The following is a 16,715-nucleotide window of genomic DNA, read 5'->3' on the forward strand; positions in this document are numbered from 1 at the left end:
ACATATATACACATATCAATGCATAAATACATAAGTATACATTTACAGACATACCTACAAGTCATTGAAGACCTTTGCAGTCAAGTGGATGAAAACATGTAAAATAAAATGTATGCAATATTCATATTTAAAGGGACACTGAACCCAATTTTTTTCTTTCGTGATTCAGATAGAGCATGACATTTTAAGCAACTTTCTAATTTACTCCTATTATCAAATTTTCTTCATTCTCTTGGTATCTTTATTTGAAATGCAAGAATGTAAGTTTAGATGCCGGCCCATTTTTGGTGATCAACCTGGGTTGTTCTTGCTGATTGGTGGATACATTCATCCACCAATAAAAAAAATGCTGTCCAGAGTACTGAACCAAAAAAAAACCCTTAGATGCCTTCTTTTTCAAATAAAGATAGCAAGAGAATGAAGAAAATTTGATAATAGGAGTAAACTAGAAAGTTGCTTAAAATTACATGCTCTATCTGAATCACAAAAGAAAAAATTGGGGTTCAGTGTCCCTTTAATGAAGTGTTATATTGTGTTTTTAGTGTAAATGTTTCACATTCCAATGTTCTTCACATAGGGGAATATGTTTGAAGTATTTATAAATAGATATGCCTTTATCTGTTTATATCTATACCTTTATATAGTCAAATATTAATATTTCATGTTGAGTTAGCGCACTTGAGAAAAAGCGATCAGGTTTGTGCAACTTGTTGGGTATTATTTTTTTCCACACTTTATACGCTCTATTGAAGTCTATGGGGGATATTTATCAAGCCGTCAACCTTAAATACGCTGGAATTCTGCAGCATAATTGTGGCGAGCTTGATTCGACCTAGTTATCAAAGCCTACAGACCGGCAAATGTTGAAATCTGTGACATAACATACGATCCGCCAGTCTCAATCCGACACAGATCGATGCTTACTTCATTACAGATATTCTGAATACACACAGTTAACCGGTATGTTCGCGGCTATTCCAGCCCAGCGTACCTGGTTTTCAATCTGCCACCCTGGAGGCCGCAGATGCCATAGCAATCAATGGGAGTCTGAAAGCAGCGAAAGCTTATCTTCAATGCTGCCAGATATCCCATTGATTTCTATGGTAGAAAACCAGTAAAGTTTACACCTAACACCCTAACATAAGCCCAGAGTCTAAACACCCCTAATCTGCTGCCCCGACATCGCCGCCACCTACATAATGTTATTAACCCCTATCCCGCTGCTCCCGGACCCCACCGCAACTAAATAAAAGTATTAAGCTCTAAACCCCTGGACTCCCACATCACTACCACTTACTAAACCTATTAACCCCTAAACCGCCTGCCCCCCACATCGCCATAAACTAAATTAAGCTATTAACCCCATAACCTAACAACCCGCTAACTTTACATTAAAATTACAACATCCCTATCTTATAATAAATTTAAACTTACCTGTAGAATTAAATTACGCTATATTAAACTATTATTTAACCTACCCTAACTATTATACTAAAATTACATTAAACTACCAATTAAATTAACTATATTACATTTTTAAAAACCTAACCCTACTCAAATTATTTAAATCTACAATTAAAAATATCTAAATTACAAAAAAAAACAGAATTTATGTTTACCTGATAAATTACTTTCTCCAACAGTGTGTCCGGTCCACGGCGTCATCCTTACTTGTGGGATATTCTCTTCCCCAACAGGAAATGGCAAAGAGCCCAGCAAAGCTGGTCACATGATCCCTCCTAGGCTCCGCCTTCCCCAGTCATTCGACCGACGTAAAGGAGGAATATTTGCATAGGAGAAATCATATGATACCGTGGTGACTGTAGTTAGAGAAAATAAATCATCAGACCTGATTAAAAAACCAGGGCGGGCCGTGGACCGGACACACCGTTGGAGAAAGTAATTTATCAGGTAAACATAAATTCTGTTTTCTCCAACATAGGTGTGTCCGGTCCACGGCGTCATCCTTACTTGTGGGAACCAATACCAAAGCTTTAGGACACGGATGATGGGAGGGAGCAAATCAGGTCACCTAGATGGAAGGCACCACGGCTTGCAAAACCTTTCTCCCAAAAATAGCCTCAGAAGAAGCAAAAGTATCAAATTTGTAAAATTTGGTAAAAGTGTGCAGTGAAGACCAAGTCGCTGCCTTACATATCTGATCAACAGAAGCCTCGTTCTTGAAAAACTACATTTAAACACCAAAAAACTCTGAGCCATCTCCGTGGAGATGTTGCCTGTGCAACGGCAAAGAGAATGACTGGGGAAGGCGGAGCCTAGGAGGGATCATGTGACCAGCTTTGCTGGGCTCTTTGCCATTTCCTGTTGGGGAAGAGAATATCCCACAAGTAAGGATGACGCCGTGGACCGGACACACCTATGTTGGAGAAATAAACACTAATTTACAAAAAATAAAAAACAGTAAGTTGCAAAAAATAAAAAAAACACAGTATCAAAAATAAAAAAGAATTACACCTAATCTAATTGCCCTATCAAAATAAAAAGCCCCCCCAAAAAAAAACAAAAAAAAAAAACCCTAGCCTACAATAAACTACCAATGGCCCTTAAAAGGGCCTTTTGCGGGGCATTGCCCCCAAAGAAATCAGCTCTTTTACCTGTAAAAAAATACAACCCCCAACAGTAAAACCCACCACCCACACAACCAACCCCCCAATAAAAACCCTATCTAAAAAACCTAAGCTCCCCATTGCCTTGAAAAGGGCATTTGTATGGGCATTGCCCTTAAAAGGGCATTTAGCTCTTTTACTGCCAAGACCCTAACCTAAAAATAAAACCCACCCAAAAAACACTTAAATAAACCTAACACTAACCCCTGAAAAAGGAAATTTATGCTTACCTGATAAATTGATTTCTTCTGCGATACGACGAGTCCACGGATTCATCCTTTACTTGTGGGATATTATCCTCCTGCTAACAGGAAGTGGCAAAGAGCACCACAGCAGAGCTGTCTATATAGTTCCTCCCTTGACTCCACCCCCCAGTCATTCGACCGAAGGTATAGGAAGAAAAATGAGAAACTAAAAGGTGCAGAGGTGACTGAAGTTTTAAACAAAAAATAATATAATCTGTCTTAAATTGACAGGGAGGGCCGTGGACTCGTCGTATCATAGAAGAAATCAATTTATCAGGTAAGCATAAATTTCCTTTTCTTCTACAAGATACGACGAGTCCACGGATTCATCCTTTACTTGTGGGACACAATACCAAAGCTACAGGACACGGATGAACAGGAGGGACAAGACAGATGCCTAAACAGAAGACACCACTGCTTGAAGAACTTTTCTCCCAAAAATAGTCTCAGAAGAAGCAAATGTATTAAATTTGTAAAATTTGGAAAAGGTATGAAGGGAAGACCGAGTCGCAGCCTTACAAATCTATTCAACAGAAGCATCGTTTTTAAAAGCCCATGTGGAAGCCACCGCTCTAGTAGAATGAGCTGTAATTTTTTCAGGAGGCTGCTGTCCAGCAGTCTCGTATGCCAAACAGATGATGCTTTTCAGCCAAAAAGAAAGAGAGGTAGCCATAGCTTTTTGACCCCTACGCTTTCCAGAATAGACAACAAATAGAGAAGATGTTTGACGGAAATCCTTGGTCACTTGCAAGTAAAACTTCAAGGCACAAACCACGTCCAAGTTATGTAACAGACGCTCCTTCTTAGAAGAAGGTTTAGGACACAGAGAAGGAACAACAATTTCCTGATTAATATTCTTATTTGAAACAACCTTAGGAAGGAATCCAGGTTTAGTGCGCAAAACCACCTTATCAGAATGAAATATAAGATAAGGCAAGTCGCATTGTAACGCAGATAGCTCAGAAACTCTTTGTGCAGAAGAGATAGCAACTAAAAACAGAACTTTCCAAGACAGAAGTTTAATATCTATGGAATGCATGGGTTCAAACGGAACCCCTTGAAGAACATTAAGAACTAAATTCAAACTCCATGGCGGAGCAACAGGTTTAAACACAGGCTTAATTCTAACCAAAGCCTGACAAAATGACTGAACGTCTGGGAAATCTGCCAGACGCTTGTGTAGTAAGATTGACAAAGCAGAAATCTGTCCCTTTAAGGAACTAGCTGATAACCCCTTCTCCAATCCTTCTTGGAGAAAGGACAAAATCCTAGGAATCCTGATCTTACTCCATGAGTAGCCTTTGGATTCACACCATAAAGATATTTTCGCCATATCTTATGGTAATTTTTTCTAGTGACAGGCTTTCGAGCCTGAATCAAGGTATCAATGACCAACTCAGAGAATCCCCGCTTAGATAAAATCAAGCGTTCAATCTCCAGGCAGTCTGTTGCAGAGAAATTAGATTTGGATGTTGGAACGGACCCTGAATGAGAAGGTCCTGTCTCAGTGGCAGTTTCCACGGTGGCAGAGATGACATTTCCACCAGATCTGCATACCAAGTCCTGCGTGGCCACACAGGCGCTATCAAGATTACTGAAGCCCTCTCCTGTTTGATTCTGGCAATCAGACGAGGTAGGAGAGGAAAAGGAGGAAACACATAAGTCAGGTTGAATGACCAAGGTACTGCTAGAGCATCTATCAGTACTGCTTGAGGATCCCTTGATCTGGACCCGTAACAAGGAAGTTTGGCATTCTGACGAGATGCCATCAGATCCAATTCCGGTGTGCCCCATTGATGAATCAATTTTGCAAACACCTCCGGATGGAGCTCCCACTCCCCTGGATGAAAAGTCTGACGACTTAAAAAATCCGCTTCCCAGTTCTCCACTCCTGGGATATATATTGCTGATAGATGGCAAGAGTGAGTCTCTGCCCATCAAATTATTTTGGAAACCTCTATCATCGTTAGAGAAGTCTTTGTTCCCCCTTGATGATTTATATATGCTACAGTCGTGATATTGTCCGACTGGAATCTTATGAATTTGGCCGAAGCTAGCTGAGTCCACGCTTGAAGCGGGTTGAATATCGCTTTCAGTTCCAGAATATTTATTGGTAGTAGGGACTCCTCCTGAGTCCACACACCCTGAGCCTTCAGGGAATTCCAGACTGCATCCCAGCCCAAGAGGCTGGCGTCCGTCATCACTATGACCCATGCTGGCCTGCAGAAGCACATTCCCTAGGACAGATGATCCTGTGACAACCACCAATGAAGAGAGTCTCTGGTCTCTAGATCCAGATTTATACACGGAGATAAATCCACATAATCCCCATTCCACTGTCTGAGCATGCACAGCTGCAGTGGTCTGAGATGTAAGCGAGCAAACTGAACTATGTCCATTGACGCTACCACTAACCCAATGACCTCCATACACTGCGCCACTGATGGCCGAGGAATGGAATAAAGTGCTCGGCAATTAGTTAAGATCTTTGATTTTCTGACCTCTGTCAGAAAAATTTTCATGTCTACCGAGTCTATCAGAGTTCCTAGGAATGGAACTCTTGTCAGAGGAACTAGTGAACTCTTTTTTATGTTCACCTTCCACCCGTGAGTTCTTAGAAAAGCCAACATGATGTCCGTGTGAAATTTGACTAGATGGAAAGTTGACGCCTGAATCAAAATATCATCCAGATAGGGAGCCACTGCTATGCCCCGCGGTCTTAGAACCACCAGAAGGGACCCTAGCACCTTTGTGAAAATTCTGGGAGCTGTGGCCAACCCGAAAGGAAGGGCCACAAACTGGTAATGTTTGTCCATGAAGGCGAACCTGAGGAACTGGTGATGATCTTTGTGGATAGGAATGTGAAGATACGCATCCTTCAAATCCATGGTGGTCATATATTGACCCTCCTGGATCATTGGTAAAATTGTTCGTATGGTCTCCATCTTGAACGATGGGACTCTGAGAAATTTATTTAGACTTTTGAGATCTAAAATCGGTCTGAAGGTTCCCTCTTTTTTGGGAACCACGAACAGATTGGAGTAAAACCCCTGCCCTTGTTCTAATTTTGGAACAGGGCAGATTACACCCATGGTATATAGGTCTTCTACACAGCGTAAGAACGCCTCTCTTTTTGTCTGGTCTACAGACAAACGTGAAAGATGAAATCTCCCTCTTGGGACAGAATCCTTGAATTCTAGACGATACCCCTGGGTCACAATTTCTAATGCCCAGGCATCCTGAATGTCTCTTGCCCAAGCCTGAGCGAAGAGAGAAAGTCTGCCCCCTACTAGATCTGGTCCTGGATCGGGGGCTGCCCCTTCATGCTCTCTTGGTAGCAGCAGTGGGCTTCTTGGCCTGTTTACCTTTATTCCAGGTCTGGTTAGGTCTCCAGACTGACTTGGATTGAGCAAAGTTCCCCTCCTGCTTGGAGGCGGATGAGGAAGTAGAGGGACCGCCTTTAAAGTTTTGAAAGGAATGAAAATTATTCTGTTTGGTCCTCATTTCAACCGTCTTGTCCTGAGGAAGGGCATGACCTTTACCTCCAGTAATGTCAGAAATGATCTCCTTTAGTTCAGGCCCGAATAGGGTCTTACCCTTAAAGGGAATAGCTAAAAGCTTGGATTTAGATGACACATCAGCAGACCAAGACTTAAGCCATAACGCTCTATGCGCTAAAAAGCGGAATCTGTAATAAAAGAATTAGCTAGCTTGAGAGCCTTAATTCTATCCAAAATATCATCTAATGGGGTCTCAACCTTAAGAGACTCCTCTAGAGCCTCAAACCAAAAAGCTGCTGCAGTATTTACTGGAACAATGCACGCTATGGGTTGCAGAAGAAAACCCTGATGAATAAACAATTTCTTTAGAAGCCCCTCTAATTTTTTATCCATAGGATCTTTGAAAGCACAACTGTCTTCAAGTTTGAAAGCACAACTGTCTTCAAGTATAGTTGTACGCTTAGCCAGGGTAGAAATAGTTCCCTCCACCTTAGGGACCGTCTGCCACGAATCCCGAATGTTGTCAGATATGGGAAACATTTACTTAAAAGTAGTAGGGGAAGAGAACGGAATGCCTGGTCTATCCCATTCCTTAGTAACAATGTCCGAAATTCTTCTAGGGACTGGAAAAACATTAGTGTAAGTAGGGACCTCTAGATATTTATCCATTTTACACAGTTTCTCTGGTGGAATGACAATAGGGTCACAATCATCCAGAGTCGCTAAGACCTCCCTGAGTAACAGGCGGAGGTGTTCAAGCTTAAACTTAAAGGCCGTCACATCTGAGTCTGTTTGAGGGAACATCTTTCCTGAATCAGAAAGCTCTCCCTCAGACAACAATTCCCCCACCCCCAAATAAGAACACTGTGAGGGTACATCGGAGATAGCCAATAATGCGTCAGAAGGCTCAGCATTTACTCTAACACCTGACCTGCTGCACTTACCCTGTAAACCTGGCAGTTTAGATAATACCTCTGTAAGGGTAGACATAACTGCAGCCATATCTTGCAGGGTGAAAGAATTAGATGCACTAGAAGTACTTGGCGTCGCTTGGGCGGGCGTTAAAGGTTGTGACACTTGGGGAGAAGCAGATGGCATAACCTGATTCTCTTCTGATTGAGAATCATCCTGAGACATACTTTTATCAGCTAAAATATGTTCTTTGCAATGTAAGGCCCTTTCAGTACATGAGGGACACATTTGAAGTGGGGGTTCCACAATGGCTTCTAAACACATGGAACATTGGCTTTCTTCAATGTCAGACATGTTAACATAGGCTAGTAATGACCACAAACAGGCTTGAAAACACTTTATTTAGTGAAAAAAATAACAATCTGAAAAACGGTACTGCGCCTTTAAGAGAAAAAAAGCGTACAAATTTTCCAAAACTGCTTTAAAATGATAAAATTATCCCAATTTTAGTATATATGTGTCTTTTCTTGCCAGCTAAGATTGCACCACAAGGAAAGGAATACTTAACCCTTAATGACAAAAACGTTATTCAAAAAACTTAATGATTAACTAAAAAAAAAAAAACCCTGCACCTCGCCACAGCTCTGCTGAGGGCGCCTACCTGCCCTCAGGGGTCTGTAAAACCAGTTAAACACTTCGATTAGGCCCAATCCTTCCTTTGAGGCCCACCGGAGCTGGAGCTTGCTGCTTGCATGGGGAATTCAACTGAGCAACTGAGGTGCGAAAATAGTCCCCGCCCATCTACATCGATGTCTCACAGCCTTGCAAAGAAACCGCTACAAAGCGGTCTAAAGCCTAGCCATGTGGGTTTCAATATACCCAGTTCTAAAATAAGCCATGTGCACCCTCCATTGCCATAATAATAAAAATGTTTGCTTCACACAAAGAAAACGTTAATTGTCCTCCAAAACATAAAATCATTTGTCCAACAAACATTATGCCATCAGTGTCAACCATTTTTTCAGCCCAACATACAGGTCCCAGTAATACCCTTCTCTTTCACATTAGGATTACCTCTTACCCCTTCCCTTATGGGAATACTGTCAGCCAATTCTGAAATAACACAGTCTCTCCAGAAAAAAATGACTGAACATACCTCAATGCTTGTAGCATGAAAAACGTTCCTCACACTGAAGTTTCTCCTCAGCCATTCTGTGGGAACTTCTCTGGATCTTAGTGACAACTGCTAAGATCATCAGTCTCCAGGCAGAAATCTTCATCCATCTGCTGCCTGGGAAAAAATAGCACTCACCGGTACCATTTAAAATAAAAAAGTCTTGCTTCAAGAAAATAAAAACTATAATTTTATCACCTCTTTCACTTTACCCTTCCTATTACTTAGTGTAGGAAAAGAGAATGACTGGGGGTGGAGTCAACGGAGGAGCTATATAGACAGCTCTGCTGTGGTGCTCTTTGCCACTTCCTGTTAGCAGGAGGATAATATCCCACAAGTAAAGGGATGAATCTGTGGACTCGTATCTTGTAGAAGAAATCCACTTATAGTTCTTGAAGTTCCGCTTAAAGGATCCATCCATCCGGCAAGAAGTCTTCACCCGGGTGGCCTCTTCCATCTTCATCCAGCCGGCGAAGTCTTCCTCCATGCGGCCTCTTCTATCCATCCGGTGAGGAGCGGGTCCATCCTGAAGATATCCGGTACGGAGCAGGTTCATCCTAAAGACATCCGACGAGGAGCTCCTCTTCAATACGGTCTCTGCCGTAAACTGAAAAGTTAGCGGGTTGTTAGGTTAAGGGGTTAATAGCTTCATTTAGTTTATGGCGATGTGGGGGGCTGGCGGTTTAGGGGTTTATAGGTTTAGTAAGTGGTAGTGATGTGGGAGGCCAGGGGTTTAGGGGTTAATACTTTTATTTAGTTGCGGCAGAGTCCGGGAGCAGCGGGATAGGGGTTAAACATTTTAGTATAGTGGCGGTGTTTAGTGACAGGGTATAAATAAAGTTGGTAAAAAGACGAATAGCAGCGAGATCGATGACTGCTAGTTAACAACAGTCCGCTGCTCATCGCCCCGTACTTGGTGCGCAGCTTTTTGCCGGATTTTTTAATAAATATGGAGATCGTATTCAGGTCCGCGGCCAAGATGTTAGGCGAGCGTATTGGTGCCGTCGAATGCAAGAAAGCTGACGGCTTGATAGATAGGCCTCTATGGGAGAATACGTTATTGGAGTTTTGATATTGTAACTTCTGGCAGTTGCGTGTGCAGGGTTAGCATGCAAGTGAAAACCTTTTACTTTCAACTTGTAATATGCGCAGTACCTAATGCAGACAAAAAGCCAAAGTCGAGTAGAGTTTGTGTGCAAGCAGGAGCGATAAATAGTGCTCCACTCATAATCTAGCCCTTAGAGAGCAAAGTGATAGAAAGGAGTTATGCCATATCAAAGAACTACCCCCCAAATCCTGCTGCCCTAGGCATATGCCAACTGAATAAAGCCAAAATACATTCCTGTTAACTTTTGTTCTGTTTTGTGATGTATCCAGTGTACTAGTTTTGTTTCATGATATATTTAATGTATCTTTTATTACTGCAGAATATGCTTGCACTCTATAAATAAATCGCCTTTAAAGGGACAGTGTATCTTCCCTTTAATGCTGTGTTCCCAATGATCCATTTCATCTGCTGGAGTGTATTAAATTGTTTACAAATAATTCCTTTACTTTTATTTTGACATTTGAAATAGCAGCCTTTGTCTGCTATTTCCCATCTATACTGAAAATATCAGTGCTTAAATACTAGTTGTAGAAAGGCTATCTAAAAAGGAAAGGGTTTAGAAGAAATTAAGCCCACAGTGTGGGGTGGAACAGATAGCAGATAGGTACCAAAATGCTTATTTTCAATTGGTGTCTTAGACACAGATAAGATAAGGAAGCCTTTGTGTTTATTTAGAGAGATATAATAATGATATGTGTTTTCCCTGTAAGCTCAGTTCATTTTAATGTTTTTTTGGTTTCAAAAAGCAAAAACATCTATTTCATATAAAAAAGTAAATCTAAAAGATCAATTTACCATACATTTTATACTCTGCCGCTGGTGTAACAAGTCATTTAAAACACTATGGGTTAGATTACAAGTGGAGCACAATTTATCGCTCATGCGATAAATTCGATAGAAGTAAGTTTTTAGCGCGTGTCGGTAACACCCATATTACAAGTTGAAAGTAAAAAGCTTTTGCACAAGCACTAACTCAATGCACTCAAAAATCCAAACTTTAAATATTGCAAACACGTTAACGTATTCCCCCACAGACTTCAATGGAGCGAGAAAAGTGTGTGGGGGGGGAAACACCATTACCCGATCACGTTTACTCTCCATTTACCCGTTACCCGTTATCTCTCCATTGCGTCTGTTCAATTATCTGCACACCTGAGGGAGGAGCAACCTACGCTGGTCACAAAGTGGATGGTATTGCGGTTAAGCGTCTGCTTCCTATCCACTGACTTACAGCTTTGGGCTTCGCTCATTAGAGCAATAATAGACATTTTGTTGCTTTATTCTCCTGTGTATGGTGTATATGCAGTTCTTGTGACGCGTTTATATATATGTTTTAATAAATCTTTTTTATTCTATTATCCTGTGAGAGTAACTGTTTACCCACCAGTATAAAGGGTGTGCGCATTCCCCTGAGCTTGGCTATAGCTCCAACCCATGTGAGAAACCATTTGCATACAAGTGTTCTCTATCTTCTGAATAGTGTTACAGAGTTATACTATGTGGTACATTTTTGTTTCCTTTTTATGAGGATGAAATAAGAAACATCAGAGGACCGGAGATTTTAAAGAAGATTACACATATCCTTATATGAACTTTCTGAGCGTAACAGTTAGCCAGAGCTATCCCGACGCACATTAAATTAAAGGGACAGTCAAGTAAAAAAAAAATCTTTAATTTTTCAAATAGGGCATGTAATTTTAAACAACTTTCATCAAGAATTTTGCTTTGTTCTCTTGGTATTCTAGTTGAAAGCAAACATAGGAAGGTGCATATGATAATTTCTAAGCCCTTGAAGGCCGCCTCTATTTTATTTACTTTTCACAGCAGGGGAGAGCAAGCTCATGTAGGCCATATAGATAGCATTGTGATCACTCCCGTGGCTAGTGGCAGACACTGCACTAATTGGCTAAAATGCAAGTCAATAAATAATAACTAAAAGTCATGTGATTAGGGGCGGTCAGAAGATGCTTAGATACAAGTTAGTCACAGAAATAAAAAGTGTATTAATATAACAGTGTTGGTTTTGCTAAACTGGGGAATGGGTAATAAAAGGGATTATCTATCTTTTTAAACAACAAAAATTCTGGTGTTGACTGTCCCTTTAAACTACACATAAGCAAACGCATTTACTTTCAACTCCTAAAAAGCACGCTATTTCTGACATGAGCAAAGACCCGCAATATGGCCCTTATCGCTAGCGCGTTACAGTTAGCGCACCACTCGTAATCTAGCCCTATAAGGGGAAACAATTATGTGTGTGTGTGTGTGTGTGTGAAAAAACAATATCTTAGGTCATTTAACCCTTTAAGGACACAGCTTTCGGTTTGCTCAATTGTTTTTTGACGGAAAAATTCCGTCATGTGTCCTTAAGAGGTTAAGCAATATTCACATAATAAAGCTAGAGGTAGTTTGATATCATTTTTAATACCTTTGTATACATGGACACTAAGGAATCAAGGCACAAATATACCTTTTATAAAACATCTGTAGAACCTATATCTAGCTATTTATATTATATTGTTTTTGAAGATTTGATTCAATACATACAAATGTGTCAAACTAAAAAACAGAATTTATGTTTACCTGATAAATTACTTTCTCCAACGGTGTGTCCGGTCCACGGCGTCATCCTTACTTGTGGGATATTCTCTTCCCCAACAGGAAATGGCAAAGAGCCCAGCAAAGCTGGTCACATGATCCCTCCTAGGCTCCGCCTACCCCAGTCATTCGACCGACGTTAAGGAGGAATATTTGCATAGGAGAAACCATATGAAACCGTGGTGACTGTAGTTAAAGAAAATAAATTATCAGACCTGATTAAAAAACCAGGGCGGGCCGTGGACCGGACACACCGTTGGAGAAAGTAATTTATCAGGTAAACATAAATTCTGTTTTCTCCAACATAGGTGTGTCCGGTCCACGGCGTCATCCTTACTTGTGGGAACCAATACCAAAGCTTTAGGACACGGATGATGGGAGGGAGCAAATCAGGTCACCTAGATGGAAGGCACCACGGCTTGCAAAACCTTTCTCCCAAAAATAGCCTCAGAAGAAGCAAAAGTATCAAACTTGTAAAATTTGGTAAAAGTGTGCAGTGAAGACCAAGTCGCTGCCCTACATATCTGATCAACAGAAGCCTCGTTCTTGAAGGCCCATGTGGAAGCCACAGCCCTAGTGGAATGAGCTGTGATTCTTTCGGGAGGCTGCCGTCCGGCAGTCTCGTAAGCCAATCTGATGATGCTTTTAATCCAAAAAGAGAGAGAGGTAGAAGTTGCTTTTTGACCTCTCCTTTTACCGGAATAAACAACAAACAAGGAAGATGTTTGTCTAAAATCCTTTGTAGCATCTAAATAGAATTTTAGAGCGCGAACAACATCCAAATTGTGCAACAAACGTTCCTTCTTCGAAACTGGTTTCGGACACAGAGAAGGTACGATAATCTCCTGGTTAATGTTTTTGTTAGAAACAACTTTTGGAAGAAAACCAGGTTTAGTACGTAAAACCACCTTATCTGCATGGAACACCAGATAAGGAGGAGAACACTGCAGAGCAGATAATTCTGAAACTCTTCTAGCAGAAGAAATTGCAACCAAAAACAAAACTTTCCAAGATAATAACTTAATATCAACGGAATGTAAGGGTTCAAACGGAACCCCCTGAAGAACTGAAAGAACTAAGTTGAGACTCCAAGGAGGAGTCAAAGGTTTGTAAACAGGCTTGATTCTAACCAGAGCCTGAACAAAGGCTTGAACATCTGGCACAGCTGCCAGCTTTTTGTGAAGTAACACAGACAAGGCAGAAATCTGTCCCTTCAGGGAACTTGCAGATAATCCTTTTTCCAATCCTTCTTGAAGGAAGGATAGAATCTTAGGAATCTTAACCTTGTCCCAAGGGAATCCTTTAGATTCACACCAACAGATATATTTTTTCCAAATTTTGTGGTAAATCTTTCTAGTTACAGGCTTTCTGGCCTGAACAAGAGTATCGATAACAGAATCTGAGAACCCTCGCTTCGATAAGATCAAGCGTTCAATCTCCAAGCAGTCAGCTGGAGTGAGACCAGATTCGGATGTTCGAACGGACCTTGAACAAGAAGGTCTCGTCTCAAAGGTAGCTTCCATGGTGGAGCCGATGACATATTCACCAGATCTGCATACCAAGTCCTGCGTGGCCACGCAGGAGCTATCAAGATCACCGACGCCCTTTCCTGATTGATCCTGGCTACCAGCCTGGGGATGAGAGGAAACGGCGGGAATACATAAGCTAGTTTGAAGGTCCAAGGTGCTACTAGTGCATCCACTAGAGCCGCCTTGGGATCCCTGGATCTGGACCCGTAGCAAGGAACTTTGAAGTTCTGACGAGAGGCCATCAGATCCATGTCTGGAATGCCCCACAGTTGAGTGACTTGGGCAAAGATTTCCGGATGGAGTTCCCACTCCCCCGGATGCAATGTCTGACGACTCAGAAAATCCGCTTCCCAATTTTCCACTCCTGGGATGTGGATAGCAGACAGGTGGCAGGAGTGAGACTCCGCCCATAGAATGATTTTGGTCACTTCTTCCATCGCCAGGGAACTCCTTGTTCCCCCCTGATGGTTGATGTACGCAACAGTTGTCATGTTGTCTGATTGAAACCGTATGAACTTGGCCCTCGCTAGCTGAGGCCAAGCCTTGAGAGCATTGAATATCGCTCTCAGTTCCAGAATATTTATCGGTAGAAGAGATTCTTCCCGAGACCAAAGACCCTGAGCTTTCAGGGATCCCCAGACCGCGCCCCAGCCCATCAGACTGGCGTCGGTCGTGACAATGACCCACTCTGGTCTGCGGAAGGTCATCCCTTGTGACAGGTTGTCCAGGGACAGCCACCAACGGAGTGAGTCTCTGGTCCTCTGATTTACTTGTATCCTCGGAGACAAGTTTGTATAGTCCCCATTCCACTGACTGAGCATGCACAGTTGTAATGGTCTTAGATGAATGCGCGCAAAAGGAACTATGTCCATTGCCGCTACCATCAAACCTATCACTTCCATGCACTGCGCTATGGAAGGAAGAGGAACGGAATGAAGTATCCGACAAGAGTCTAGAAGTTTTGTTTTTCTGGCCTCTGTCAGAAAAATCCTCATTTCTAAGGAGTCTATTATTGTCCCCAAGAAGGGAACCCTTGTTGACGGAGATAGAGAACTCTTTTCCACGTTCACTTTCCATCCGTGAGATCTGAGAAAGGCCAGGACAATGTCCGTGTGAGCCTTTGCTTGAGGAAGGGACGACGCTTGAATCAGAATGTCGTCCAAGTAAGGTACTACAGCAATGCCCCTTGGTCTTAGCACAGCTAGAAGGGACCCTAGTACCTTTGTGAAAATCCTTGGAGCAGTGGCTAATCCGAAAGGAAGCGCCACGAACTGGTAATGCTTGTCCAGGAATGCGAACCTTAGGAACCGATGATGTTCCTTGTGGATAGGAATATGTAGATACGCATCCTTTAAATCCACCGTGGTCATGAATTGACCTTCCTGGATGGAAGGAAGAATTGTTTGAATGGTTTCCATTTTGAACGATGGAACCTTGAGAAACTTGTTTAAGATCTTGAGATCTAAGATTGGTCTGAACGTTCCCTCTTTTTTGGGAACTATGAACAGATTGGAGTAGAACCCCATCCCTTGTTCTCCTAATGGAACAGGATGAATCACTCCCATTTTTAACAGGTCTTCTACACAACGTAAGAATGCCTGTCTTTTTATGTGGTCTGAAGACAACTGAGACCTGTGGAACCTCCCCCTTGGGGGAAGCCCCTTGAATTCCAGAAGATAACCTTGGGAGACTATTTTTAGCGCCCAAGGATCCAGAACATCTCTTGCCCAAGCCCGAGCGAAGAGAGAGAGTCTGCCCCCCACCAGATCCGGTCCCGGATCGGGGGCCAACATTTCATGCTGTCTTGGTAGCAGTGGCAGGTTTCTTGGCCTGCTTTCCCTTGTTCCAGCCTTGCATTGGTCTCCAAGCTGGCTTGGCTTGAGAAGTATTACCCTCTTGCTTAGAGGACGTAGCACTTTGGGCTGGTCCGTTTCTACGAAAGGGACGAAAATTAGGTTTATTTTTGGCCTTGAAAGGCCGATCCTGAGGAAGGGCATGGCCCTTACCCCCAGTGATATCAGAGATAATCTCTTTCAAGTCAGGGCCAAACAGCGTTTTCCCCTTGAAAGGAATGTTAAGTAGCTTGTTCTTGGAAGACGCATCAGCTGACCAAGATTTCAACCAAAGCGCTCTGCGCGCCACAATAGCAAACCCAGAATTCTTAGCCGCTAACCTAGCCAATTGCAAAGTGGCGTCTAGGGTGAAAGAATTAGCCAATTTGAGAGCATTGATTCTGTCCATAATCTCCTCATAAGGAGGAGAATCACTATCGACCGCCTTTACCAGCTCATCGAACCAGAAACACGCGGCTGTAGTGACAGGGACAATGCATGAAATTGGTTGTAGAAGGTAACCCTGCTGAACAAACATCTTTTTAAGTAAACCTTCTAATTTTTTATCCATAGGATCTTTGAAAGCACAACTATCTTCTATGGGTATAGTGGTGCGTTTGTTTAAAGTGGAAACCGCTCCCTCGACCTTGGGGACTGTCTGCCATAAGTCCTTTCTGGGGTCGACCATAGGAAACAATTTTTTAAATATGGGGGGAGGGACGAAAGGAATACCGGGCCTTTCCCATTCTTTATTTACAATGTCCGCCACCCGCTTGGGTATAGGAAAAGCTTCTGGGAGCCCCGGGACCTCTAGGAACTTGTCCATTTTACATAGTTTCTCTGGGATGACCAACTTGTCACAATCATCCAGAGTGGATAATACCTCCTTAAGCAGAATGCGGAGATGTTCCAACTTAAATTTAAACGTAATCACATCAGGTTCAGCTTGTTGAGAAATGTTCCCTGTACAAAAAACGTTTTAAAATAAAACCGTTACTGTCACTTTAAATTTTAAACTGAACACACTTTATTACTGCAATTGCGAAAAAATATGAAGGAATTGCTCAAAATTCACCAAAATTTCACCACAGTGTCTTAAAGCCTTAAAAGTATTGCACCCCAAATTTGGAAGCTTTAACCCTTAAAATAACGGAACCGGAGCCGTTTTAAACTTTAACCCCTTTACAGTC

At 42.1% G+C, this 16,715-nt stretch overlaps 1 protein-coding gene across 1 annotated transcript in view; it reads right to left on the reverse strand.

Moving 5' to 3' along the window:
• Window positions 1-16,715, reverse strand: part of NMI (N-myc and STAT interactor) — a 77,264-nt gene that overhangs the window by 15,644 nt on the left and 44,905 nt on the right. The gene's annotated exons all lie outside the window — the stretch shown is intronic.

The sequence above is a fragment of the Bombina bombina genome, chromosome 1, assembly GCF_027579735.1.
Source record: "Bombina bombina isolate aBomBom1 chromosome 1, aBomBom1.pri, whole genome shotgun sequence".
Taxonomy (NCBI): domain Eukaryota; kingdom Metazoa; phylum Chordata; class Amphibia; order Anura; family Bombinatoridae; genus Bombina; species Bombina bombina.